The sequence below is a fragment of the Mustela nigripes genome, chromosome 4, assembly GCF_022355385.1.
Source record: "Mustela nigripes isolate SB6536 chromosome 4, MUSNIG.SB6536, whole genome shotgun sequence".
NCBI classification, from domain to species: domain Eukaryota; kingdom Metazoa; phylum Chordata; class Mammalia; order Carnivora; family Mustelidae; genus Mustela; species Mustela nigripes.
In genome coordinates, this window is record NC_081560.1 from 163,616,385 (window position 1) to 163,629,837 (window position 13,453).

The window sequence follows — 13,453 nt, forward strand, 5'->3', positions numbered from 1 at the left end:
CTTGATAAGAATAATTATGTATGACTTTTATTTTTTTTTTAAAGAGTGAGTGATTTTTCAAAAACAAAATATATTGATAAATATGGAGAAGCCTTGAGAAATTCTCTTGTCATCGCAGGCATAGACACTTACATTCATCTTCTCTATGATGTGGTTTAAAAAAAAGGTACAGGCTGTCACGTGTGTGTGCATGTGCCGGGGGGAGGGTCTGAGTTTGAATCCCACCTTAGCTGGACAACCCTGGCTACCTCACCTGTGAAGTAGGGAACGATGCCTTCCACGCGTAATTACTGAGGAAATGAAGGGAAATAACGTACAGAGAAAGAAAGTGAGCGAGATCTCCTTAGCACAGTGCTTTGCACTTTGGAGACCCACAGTAATGGTGGCTTTGAAGACTGAGTGCTGTTCTGCTCTCAGTTCTGCTTTCTGTATCTTGCAGGTGCATAGCTGTCAGTTTATGGGGTGACTGTCCGTGGAGGGAGACAGAGCTCTGAGCGGTTTCCTCAGCCTCAGTCACCTCATGCCTCTGGGCCGCTGCCCCCCTGATGTTTTGACACCCCCCCGCCCGGGCAATTTTGCCTCCTTTATCCGCCTTTACAGTGCTTTCCCCTCTGCCAGGACCATGCTTTTGTGACAGTACATAATGACCTGATTGTACAAGAGCAAGTTTCTCTTCAAAAGGATGTTTTATCCTCCATATACTCAGCCAGCACATATTTAAGAATGGTTTTATGTCTTCAGTGTTTAAGGCTGGAACATAAAGTGGCCTTTGTGTGCTGAGATCATTCTGCTATACCTCCCTTGACCCCAGCTTTGTGTAAGTCCCAGGGTATAGCCCTGTGCAAAGCGGCATGGGTCTGCGGAAGATGCCATACAGTTGTGAAGGGCCACTGAGATTAGAGAGAGAGAGAGAAGAAGACAAGGTTGACTAGGAGACCACGTGAGGCAGAGCAAATTAATGCCAAAAATGATTTTGGAGGGTGCTAAACAGCACCCTTAATCTCCTCAACATCCTGCTTATGAAACTTTTTATACTCAGCCATCTTTTCTAAGTTTCCCAAGGACTACTTAAGTGTGGGAACCCATTCAAAACCTTATGAAAATCCAGGGAGATGATGTTTATTGGCTCTGCATGGTCAGCTAAGCCTGCTGGTCTGTCCAGGGATGCCACGGATTGCCTCCCTGGCGTTCCCAGCATGCCAGGCGCTGATGCTCTGGGAGGGCGGAAGTCCCCTTCCTTCCCCACCCTGGATTCTGTTCTCGAGCCGAGGATGTGGCCAATCTGGGAGTAAAAACACCATATGTGACTCTTGCAGCATACATTCTGCCCCTCCCAAAAGAGGGAAAGCAAGAGAGATGGAGCACTGGGTGTTATATGCAACTGATGAATCACTAAACAAGGGGGCCTGGGTGGCTCAGTCATTAAGCGTCTGCCTTTAGCTCAGGTCATGATCCCAGGGTAAAGGAATCGAGCCCCGCATCAGGGTCCCCTCTCCCTCTCCCACTCCCTCTGCTTGTGTTCCCGCTCTGGTTGACTCTCTCTCTGTCAAATAAATAAAATCTTAAAAAAAAAAAAAAAAAAAGAATCGTTAAATAGTACAACAAAAACTTATGGTGTACTATATATGCTGGCTAACTGAACACAATAAATAAATGAAATAATATAAATTTTAAAACTTAGTACCAAAATTAACAAAAAAGAGAGAGAGAGAGAGCGTGAAAAGACAGAGATGGTCATTTGAGAGAACAAAGGTGGGCTTGGGACCATCTTCTCTCTGTTTCTCCCCCTTCCCCAGCCCCCAACAACTGCCCCTGGCCCTTTTTGGCCCAGGGCTTGTTCACTGAGACATCCGGTTTCATTTTTCAGTCAGCAGTGCTGTGTCATGAGCTGACTTGGAAAGACGGCTGTTGAATTCCCAGCTTAGTGACATTTGGTGCATAAATGAATGCATTCACATGTGAACTAATGAAACTTTCACTTATTCCCACACCACTTGTTTTCCTTCTTCCCATGTTCTAGCTCCTACCGGCAGAGGAAGAATTATGGTGATTCGTTACAGTGCGTCAGGACGTCTTTCCTGGTTACTGACTTTAAAAAGAATGATGAATTTTCTTAATCTCACAAAACAAACTGAGGGTGGCCAGGGGGTCGGGGGTCGGGAGAGGGTGGGTGGGTTATGGACACTGGAGAGGGTATGTGCTATGGTGAGTGCTGTGAAGTGTGTAAACCTGGCGATTCACAGACCTATACCTCTGGGGTCAATAATACATTATATGTTTATTAAAAAATTATTAAAAAAAATTTTAAAAAGAATTATGACTTTAGAAGAAAAAAAAAACCCTAGAACATTATTTAAATACAAACAAAAAATCTGAATTCTATAACCGTGTGGAGCAGCACTGCCCAATAAATGGGAATCCCAGTGCCAAACTGTATGTGATGAGAAAAGTCTATTTTCTTGAAATAAAAAGAGAAAATAAGGAAGGGAGGAGGGCAAGGAGGGAAGGAAGACAGGAAGAAGGAGAAAGAAGTAGAGAAAGATTGAGAAAGAAATGTGAGTTCTGGTCCTTTGGCTCCAGCTTGGCCACTCATGGCTTTGTAACCTTGATTGTCAGTCTTCCCAAATGAGCTGTTAACAGGTTAGTTCTCTGACTTTATGAGCGCATCTCAGTTGTGGTGGTGGTGATGGGGGAGTGGTTTTAAGTCTTTGCCAGGATGGGGGTGAGACTGCATTAAAATGCAGATTCCTGAGCCCTGCCCTCAAAGACTTTGGCTCTGGCCTGGGACCCTATGAAGCAAGCCATTTGGAGAGCTCTCTTTGAGAAAATAGGACCCAGTGGTCTGAGAGAGGATGAGACTCTGATTCCTCAAGGGACTGGGACAGTATTCCTCACCTCCTGGGCCAGCCGCTTCAGGGCACGCTCTAGCTCTGGTTCAGATGGGAACGACTCATTGGTTAAGTGCTCGAGGCAAAGGGAATGGTGCTTTAGCCTCTTAGAGACAAGAGGACTCAAGGTCTCCTTTGGTCCCTGAGTTGTCAGCACTTGTTAAACGGGACAGGGATGAATTCAAGTGCATGGGCTGCCTGGATGTACTCACGGGTGTTGGGGAGGTGGGGACAGGAACAGGACCTCCCACAGAGGGGTGCTTTGTGCACCTTCCCCTGCATGCTCCCATCTCACCTTCAGGGCATAGATTTTCACCTTCCTTTCACTGACGGGGAAACTGAGGCACAGAGGCTTCTTGCGAGAGCATACACTGTTCTTCATTGGCACCCTCAAAGGAAGATTTCAGATCTCCTGATTCCTGGTGTAATAATGGTTTCCCCAGTGTACCATTTTGCAGAGAACTAACTGTGTATTTATTAAACGAAAGGACTGAGGAATTATTAGCAATAAGTTTCTAATACTTCTTAGCCAGAACTATGATAAAATTCCAGTGTGGACTGCGATTACTGCTCTAATGAAATTAGTGATGCAAATTCCTGGGCGTGCAGCCTGTGCAGTCCAGTCTTGTGGTGAGGAGACACGGGTGTATATCGTATGTGTTTGCATACATGGGTTTTTGAAAAGAGATGGAAAGAGATACATGAAATGATAACAGTGATTATGAGTAGTACAATTACAGGTGATTTTTATTTTCTTTATACTTTTTATGTGTTGATTGTGTTGGTTATGTTTTCTATAATGAGTCTTTTTTTTTTTTTTAAGATTTTATTTATTTATTTGACAGAGAGAGACACAGCAAGAGAGGGAACATAGGCAGAGGGAGTGGGAGTGGGAGAAGCAGGCTTCCTGCAGAGCAGGGAGCCCGATGTGGGGCTTGATCCCAGGACCCTGGGATCATGACCTAAGCAGAAGGCAGATGCTCAACCGACTGAGCCACCCAGGTGCCCCCATATAATGAGTCATTTTTAATCAGAAAAAATATACATTTAACACATCTCTGTGTTTATAGATACTTGAGAGTTTCCAAGATGCCCTCACAGATTTCTTAGTGGGTTTTGTACTTACTGCGTAAAGTACTCTGAGCAGCTATTATTTAATTATCCCTATTTGCAAAGGAAGTAACTTCCCTTGTATCACACCACATAGCTTATCAGAGGTGGGCTGTGACACAAACCCAGATCCGTCAGCTGATTTTCCCATTTCTTTGCTCCCTGAGACCCTGTGTTTGCTCATTTGTTTGAGTGAGCTCTGGACCCCTGCTACCAGTTCATGCACGAGTCTGTGGTCTTGACCTCACTTCTCCTCCCTCACGTGGCCTCTGCCTCATACAAGGAACCCAAAAGTGGGTCTTTCCCTGCATTTCCACCTTCACAATGCTGGGAGAAGCCTTGCAGGCGGACGTCCACACACTGATGAGATGGATTCTTTTACTCCCCCCGGGGCTGTTGAGACAGGTGTGTGGGTGCCCCGCTGTGGGGCTCGTGGAGGAAGGCCAGGAGGGAGAGAGAGAGGCGAGTGTTCCTTGCAACACTGGGGAGCCACTCTTGCTGTCTGGAGGGTGACCTGAACCTGGCCCACCACGCTGCCCTGGATGCTTGGTGGCAGAGAGAAGGGAGGAGGTGACACTGAGACCGTGCCGTGCTTCTCGGAGGATGCCACTCCACCTGCCCGGGGTTGGTAAATGGCGCTCCTGGGTGGTGTTGGGTTTCTTTCCTTTCTGTAAACAACCAACAGACCCTGGACCACAGAACAATGGACTGAGTCAGGGGAGGAGAAGAGAGCAGTGTGGGGGCGGGAGGGCGGTGTGGGAAGGAGAGGGGCCCGGGCACACATCTGTCCCAACGGCAGGCCCTGTGTGACTCGACTGGCCACATAACTTTTATATGCTTGGTCCCTTATTTATTCTTTTTTTTTTTAATTTAAAGAATTTTTTTTTTTTTTTTTTAGATTTTATTTATTTGACAGACAGAGATCACAAGTAGGCAGAGAGGCAGGCAGAGAGAGTGGGGGAAGCAGGCTCCCTGCTGAGCAGAGAGCCCCATGCGGGGCTCGATTCCAGGACCCCGGGATCATGACCTGAGCTGAAGGCAGAGGCTTTAACCCATTGAGCCACCCCAGGCACCCCAGTTCCCTTATTTTTAAAAATGGCAACGAGGTTCATGTTGTCAAGGGTGATTTTTCTTGAAGGATGGTTGTAAGGTTCAAATTGATTCACTTGCTCAACCAATTATTTATTCTTTGTTGTGTTCCAGATCCCGTTTTAGGTGCTGGGGGTAGAACAGTAACTGAGACAGAAGTAGGCCCAGTCTTCATCTGGGGAGACAGACAACAAGCAGGTAAGTGTAAAATCAAACTTCAGACTGCTGAGTTCACTAAGAGACAGAAAGCTAAGTAGAAGGCATAAAGGTGTAGAGGGAGCTATTTTATTTTATTTCATTCCATTTTTTCATTTCAATTTATTATCTTTCAATCCTTGTCATCTCTACCCCAGCACGGGGCTCAAACTCACAACCCCAACATCAAGAGGTGTGTGCTCTACTAACTGCGCCAGCCAGGCTCCCCAGAAAGCTATTTCAGACAAGGAGTTAGAGGAGGACCTCTCCCGGTTGGGGAGACTGGAGCAGAGGCCAAGAGATGTGAGCGAGCGAGCTGGGGGGTATCTGGGGAAGCACATTCAACAGCAAGGGCCACAGAGTGGGGTTTAAGCATGACAATGGGTGTGACGGTCCCAGCCTATAAATGGGAATAGATGAACCCTCCAAAGTGGCCATTTCTCACTGGCCTCTTGACTCTCTGACAATGAACAAAGAGGTGAGCAGTCGCAGAAAGACAAGAATTGCACCTGACATTCCACTGGTCCTGGGGTCCTACCCTCACGCACTATCACAGGAATAGACTAAAAGAAAAAGAGAGTACTTTCTTCGTGCTTCCATTAGAGCCAGGAGCATCTTACATTTCATGATCTGTTTATATTCTGTCTCCCCCTGGGGACATGGCTTCCAGGGCCAGGAGTGGCCCTGACTTCTCAGGGATCCTGTGGGATGGTGGTGAGCTACACAGCCTTGGAAAGTGTGGGTTGGAATCCTGCTTCTGTCATGTTCTTACTGTGTGAGTTCAGGCATGTTTCTTGTCTTTCTGAGCCTTGGTTTCCTTATCTGTGAAGTGGAGGCATTTTTATAGACAACCCACGGGGCTGCTATGAGAATGAATAGGGCCTGGAGTATAATAAGTGCAAAGTTATACATTGCTCATCAACAGTGCCCATGTTCCAGATGCCCGGCATATAGTAAGTGCTCAATGCATTTTGTGGAATGGGAGCTTTAGTGTAAGAAAATGCTGCACGAAGACTTTCATATTCTTCTGCACCTCTTGCTAGGGGATCTGCGGTGCCCCCAGAAGGGACACAGCCATTGTCTTGGAACACCTACCAGACAGGCCAGCAAGCTAAATCTCCGAATTGAACTCCTTGCTCCAGGGTCTGTTTTAGTCTCATTCTCAGATGGAAAACATGTCCAGCCGCTAACTTGATAAGAACAGATACAGTGCCTGATCTTTGCCTGGAGCTAAAAAGCAGCCCATTTGCTCCCCGCCCTCCCAGCTCTGTCTGTCTTCCAGCTCCTGCACATGGGGTCTCCCCTCAGCCTCTCTGGAGCTCCACGTGGGCCTGGTGCTCACCCCACCTCGGTACCATGTTGCAGTCATTTCTGTGACTTGTGGAAAGCAGTCTTAGAATCAGGTGAGCCAGGCAAGTGATAGAGCAGAGATCTGAGTATATGGCCAGATGTAAAACATACCTTACGCTCACCTGTTCCCAAGGTGAGCCCGGCAGCAACTCTCTTGGTTCATAATAACCCGTGTCATTGTGCGGTGTAGAAAAACTGAAACAAGCAGCTCAATCCGGAAAAGAGGATTTGAAGGGAAAGGGGGAGAGCATCTCAAATGGAAGAGTAGGGTGCGTGTGTGGCTATGATTGGCTAATGGCAGGAGCCACAGAGAGTGGGAGTAGATTCCAAGGGGCCGGAGGGACCATCTGCAGAACAAGCCCTAGGCAAGTGTCTCCCCAGGGATTTCCTCCTTGCTTGCTCCAGTTCCAAGCAAACGCCAGCATTTTGCTTGCTTTCCTAAGACCCAACCCTGGCTTGAAGACATAATGGTGACCTTGAGAGCTTGCCCTCCCTCTGTCTTGTGCAACCTGATGTAATGCAGATTGAATGTGTGTCTTCCCCCACACTCCAGTCCTCCCACTGAGTCAGGAGCAGGGGACTGGAGTGGTTATGTCTTCTAAAAGATGGGGAGGTGACCTCATCTTTTAGGTCACCTTGCCCTCACCTCTACTTCCATTCCTTGGGTTCTTTGTCCAGGCAGGCCAGACTCAGCTGAGTGACCCTTGAGTGAGCCGCATTACTGACCTTTGGTGAACCAATGGTAGGAATTTGGTGTGTTTAGATGAAGTGGGCTGTAGATCTAGGCCAAAGTGACATTTGACACTGGAGGGCTCTGTTAATACCTTGTACGTGAACCGAGGGAGAAAGTAAGGGATCCCTAAAATAAGAGTCCAAAGTGTTGGCGGACAGCCCTTGGCTGAGTGGCTGTGAGTGAGGGCCTTCACCTTTTCTAGCGTTTGTTTTTTCTACTATAAAGTGGGGGATAAAATAACTCCTGATGCACTGAACACACAGGGTTCTCATGAGATTCACATTTGAGCAAATTTACAGCACGTGATATCGAGTGGTAGAAAGTACATGGTTTCCCTCATGCAGTGGTTGTGAGACTCAGCCAAGCAGTTAACTCAATGACCAGCACATAATAGCTGCTCAGTAAAGCATTATAAATAATTCTCAGTGTTGCTCATAGAATTCTATGTGGGCACATGTGATCTGAGTCCACAGAGCCATATAAAATGTGAGTGGTGACTTTCATTTTTATTATCTGTGTAAATGTATCTGTGTTTACACTGCCACCTGTTCCAGCCCAGGCAGATACTTCCCATCCCGGTGATCTTACTAACCCCCCTGCTGTTCTCCTTGCATTTGCAACTCCCCAGTTCAGCCCTACATAGTCTCTCCCTCAAACATCATAACCATCACATCGTTCCTCTTCAAGAACCGTGTCTTTTATGGGCATGTGACCTCAGCACCCTCCAGATCGGTCTTTGATGCAAACCCCCTTCTCTGCTGGAGGATCAACCATCTCTGCCCCAAACCTCTGTTTATCCCTTGAGCTGTCACTGCCAAGTAGAATACCCTTGTCACTTCTCTTATCTTTTCCTCAGTCTCAGTCCTTTCATAGTGTGTATCAGCTCTTTCCTTTAGGAGACTTCCCCTGGTTTACTCACCCCACAGATCACTTAGCATATATGGGCTCGGTTTGTGTTCTGTGATTTTGCTGTGGCCTGCCCATGACTTTCTAGACAAGCTTTGAGCCACGTGGCACAGACTAGGTTTTTGGTTTCTTTTGGATTCCTGGCTGGCCCTTAGTGGGTTGTCCTTGACACATCTGAGGAGGTTGTCCTTGGCCATGAGGCTTGTACCTCATTATCTCCATTCTAGACCGCTCTTTTAACGGGCAGCCTCCATAGCTCAGTGGTTAGAGCACTGGTCTTGTAGACCGCTCTTTTTTTTTTTTTTTAAGATTTTATTTATTCATTTGAGAAAGAGTGAGAGACAGAGAGAGCACAAACAGGGAAAGAGGCAGAGGTAGAGGGAGAAGCAGACTCTCCGCTGAGCAGCGAGCCTGATGCAGGGCCCTATCCCAGGACCCTGAGATCATGACCTGAGCCAAAGGCAGACACTTAACCATCTGAGCCACCCAGGCGCCCCTCCCCCCTTTATTTTTTAAGATTTTATTTATTCATTTGGGGGAGAGAGAGGGAGCAAGGAAGAGAGAGAGAGAGAGAGAGAGAGAGAGAGAGAAGGTCCCTCTTTAGCAGCAGAAGTTCCTTGAGGAGCAGTGCCACCCTTCCATGAAACATCTTATGTCAGATGCCAAGGTGGGTTCCTACCTCCCACCACACCCAGGGAAAGCTTTCAACTCATGCCTGCAAATGGTAAACCCCGTCTGACTCACTGCTGTCCTACCCAGGTGTAATTACTCTTGTTCTCTAATTTAGCAGGGACCTTGAAACCACCCATGGACCTTGAAACGATCTATGCAAGGAGTGTGTCAGAGCCTTGGGTCAATGTCTCTTCAGCATGCTGAGACTTTTCTCCTGTTTTAGTTTTCTGTGTATACCTATAGATAAATGCTCATGCTGGGTTCCCCTTCCTCCAACCTACCTCTCTGTACTCTGGTTTGGTTCTAGGCCTTCTTGGCAAAGAGCAGTCGTGAGCTCCATGTGCAGATTTGCTCCCAAGTTTCTCTTCCCTCCTTTGGTGTCTCTTCACTTGGCATTTGTGTGTGTCCTTGGCACTTGGCGTAGATACAAGATAAATAGACACTTGTCTTCTTTGGAGAATTTTATAAGCTGGTGAAACTTTCTCCCCCACTGGGAAGAGACTTCTAAAGAGGGCTGGCCCCTGGATTTCTGCTCTCTTCTCTTGCTCCCTAAACTTTTTAGGTTAAAGTTCACTTTAAGAATATTTTGAAAGCTGTGGATTTTCTCCCCAGGAAAGGTACACACATATCAAATAGTTTGCATTAAACTGCAGCGGGTTTACAGACCCCATCAAATCCATCCACAAACCCACAGGCCCTAGGTAAGGAATACTTCTCCTCTTAAAAAATAATGAACAAGGATGAGGAGAAGGGAAAAAAACCCTCAAAACCACCTAAAAATGGAACATAAATTGAAGTGAATGAACCTAACTCTATTTCAAATAAATAATACTACCTCACTGAAGGGAGAGTAAAAAAACAAACAAAAACCAATGAATACTGAATTCTAGTTGAAGGACTTTTTCCTATAGTGGTATGGGCTAGCAATCCTAAAAGTTTTTAGTGTGTATAGAATCGAACAATTGAATAAATATATTGAGGTTAATGGGAGCCCATTCTTGCTGTTGGAGAAGAGAGTTACAAAGATAAAGAGAAGGAACACTAAAATCCATCTTATGGTAATGGATTAGAATGGGAGATATCTATATGAGTTCATGGTTGTGCATGTGGACAGATATAGTAATAAGATATCAATATCAGCTCATATTTCTTAGTTCTGTCTGCTAAAAGTCTTAGAAGTAGACACCCAATAGCACTGAGCACACCTGGCAGCTTGCTCTTGGTTTCTAAATACCTTTCATCAGTAAAAGGAACCAGGACTCATTGGAGAAATGGCTGGTTTCAGGGCTCAGAGAGAGAAAATACAAGATGAACTAGAATATCATGTTGTTCCAGAAATTAAGGAGGTGCTAAAAAGATAGTAGCAATATGTCAAAAGGACAGAGGAATCAGAAGAGGATCCCACTGGTCAAATCTGGGGCAATCTGAACATTAAATAACAGTAGTTACATTCCCATAGGACATTCTTTGAATAAAATAAGAATCTAGGAACCCATAGCATCCAGAATATATAAAGAACTAACACAACTCAACACCCCAAAAATAAATAATCCAATTTAAAATGGGCAGAAGACACAGATATCCTCCAAAGAAGACATACAGGTCAACAGACACATGAAAAGATGCTCAACATTACTCATCATCAGGGAAATCAAAACTGCAATGAGATATTGCCTCATGCCTGTCAGAATGGCTAGAATTAACAACATAAGAAGTAACAAGTGTTGATGAGGATGTGGAGAAAAAGAAGCATTTGTGCACTGGTTGTGGGAATGTAACTGGTACAGCCAGTATAGAAAATAGTACGGAGGTTCCTCAAAAAGCTAAAAATAGAACTCCCATATGATTCAGTAATCATGCTAGTGGGTAATTACCGCCCAAAATACAAAAACAGTAATTCAAATGGATACATGCACCCTTATGTTTACTGCAGCATTATTTACAATAGCCAAATTTTGGAAGCAGCCCAAGTATCCATCAATAGATGAAGATAAAGAAGCTCTCTCTTTCTCTCTCTCTCTCACACATGCATGCACACATACATAAACACACACACACACACACACACACACAGAGGAATATTATTCAGCCATAAAAAGACTGAAATTTTATCATTTGCAACAACATAGGTGGAGCTGGAGAATATAATGCCAAGCAAAATAAATCAGAGAAAGACAAATACCATATGATTGAACTCATATGTGGAATTCAAGAAACAAAGCTAACAAAGGAAAAGTAAGAGTGAGTGAGAGAGAGAGAGACAAACCAAGAAACTCAACTATAGACTCAACTGTAGAGTCTCATGGCTACTGGAGGGGAGGTGGGAGGATGGGGGAATGGGTGGAGGAGACTAAGCAGACTTATTGTGATGACCACTGAGTAATGTCTAGAAGTGTTGAATCACTATATTGTACACCTGAAACTAATATAACACTGTATGTTAACAATACTTGAATTAAAAATTTTTAAAAAAGAATGTATGAGCTTATACTAATGTAAATAATAAATAAATAAAGGAGAACTTTCTCTCATAGAAGAATATTAACGAGTAAATGTAGAAGGAATAATGAAGTTAGAATATCATCCTTGTGCAACCATTAATAATAACCGGCAGAGACAAGAATCATCAGTGGATGCTACAACTTGGAAGTTTGATGAAAAATAGGATATTTACATGAACGGAAAGTACCTCTCTACAAATTGCTTCCTAGGTACAAAGGGAAAATGAGTAATTCTACAGTGGGTTAACCTGGTGAACACAACCTTAAACACTGAGTCAGTTAACAAGACCAGTCAAGAGACAAACTGACCTCATGTGCCGCCTGATATGACGCCCTGAGAAGGAGTTGGTGTCATTTCTCTGGTGTATCTGCCAAAACTCCATAGCCTCGATCTAATTGTGAGGACCCATCACGCAAACCAAATGCAAGGCCATTCGGCAGAATAACTGGCCTGTAATCTAAATTCGAAAAAAAATCGAGTTCATGAGATTAATAAAAAGCTGAGGACCTGATCTCGATTAAAGAAGACTCAAAGAGATATGAACATGTGGTAAGTGATCCTGGATTGGATGCTGGATCAGGGGGAAGAAACAGCTATGAAGGAGGACGTTGCTGGAACAGTTGGTGAAATTTACATATGAACTATGGGACAGATAATCATTTTGTATCAGTGTTAAAGATACACACATATGCACATCTACGTGCCTGTGTACGTAGGTATTTCTACACACAGGTTCTCTTGGGCACAGGCAGAAGCTGCGTTCACAGCTGGAATTTCTTCTTCAGGCAAACTTCAGTTCTGCTCTTAAGACCTTTCAACTGATTGAATGAGGCCCGCCCAGATTATCTAGGATAATCTTACTTACTTAAAAAAGCAAAAAACAAAAAACAACAACAACGAAAAACTGATGATATCCACAAATACCTTCACAGCAATGTCTAGATCAGTATTTGACTGAAATACTGGAGACGGTGGCCTTGCCGCCTTGTCACCAAAAAACTGCCCATCCCATAGGCCTAGCATCTACCCTGGGACCCCTCCCTGCTCTGTACAGGTTTGTGAAGCGAAATGGTCGTTCCTAACGCCAACACCATTTTCCCAGGCAAACCTCAGTGTCTGACTACAACAGTACCTGCATCCCCCTGTCAGCAGGTGGTTTTCAAGCACAGTGCAGGGATGGTACCAAAGAGGCATGATTCTACAGGTTCCCCAGTCTGGGGAGACGAAACATAGCCAGAGGAGTGCAAGACAGCCTACAGGTTCATTCCCATACCAGTGTCTGAACCACCAAGTCCCCTTCATCTTCTTGTAACTACCTTTCCTAGGTTCCTCTTTTCTAGATGATGATAGCTCCTTGGCCGGAGCTCCCGTGTCTAGCTGGCTCCCCATCCAGGTCACCCTAGGCCTGGGCTGCTGGTGGAGTTGTCCTCAGACATGACTTCAGTCATCTCCCTCCCCGCTTAAGAACTGCCAGCACTCCTCATTAGCTGCCAAGTCAAGTCTGGACACCTCTGCCTGGCTTTCAGGCTTCCCCAGTCTGACCCTCCCTGAGTGCAAGACAGCTGTCTGCAGAGTTGTGAAAGGCCATCAGAGAGAAGACAGATTAGTCTGATTCCTGCTGCTTCAGCAGGCAAAAGGTGATCATAGGTGGAAACTACGGGGAGACCTGGGTGCCTCAATAGAAAGAATTATTCTCCTTTGTTTTTGGTGTGTGGATGTGGGCTGGGGGGACAGGCGGTGAGGCGGTGTGGGGGGGGGGGGCTCTGATGACGGGTGGAATATTGTGCACAGCACCCGCGGGACTTCTCTGCTTACCAGCCTCACAGGGCAGGAAGTCACAAAATACTGCACGTCCGGTCTAAACACCAATCGTGTGACGTTTCTGATGGTCTAGACAGACTATTGTTCAACAGACCTCCTAAATCAATGAGTGGAGACAACAGGAGGAATATTTTAGATTCTCAAGAAAATACGTATTTTTTCTGATTGCATTGTGTTTGTGTGGTAC

General features: G+C 45.3%; 1 long non-coding RNA gene across 2 annotated transcripts in view; it reads left to right on the forward strand.

The window, feature by feature from the left end:
• LOC132015358 (uncharacterized) overlaps positions 1-13,161 on the forward strand; it is a 53,230-nt gene extending 40,069 nt beyond the window's left edge. Inside the window, exons 3-4 of one of the 2 annotated variants that reach the window (XR_009403632.1) lie at positions 5,202-5,285; positions 11,481-13,161. This is a non-coding gene — a long non-coding RNA (uncharacterized LOC132015358). The remainder of the gene's footprint in view (positions 1-5,201; positions 5,286-11,480) is intronic. The other variant, XR_009403633.1, reaches the window with a different exon arrangement.
• The last annotated feature ends 292 nt before the right edge of the window (positions 13,162-13,453 follow it).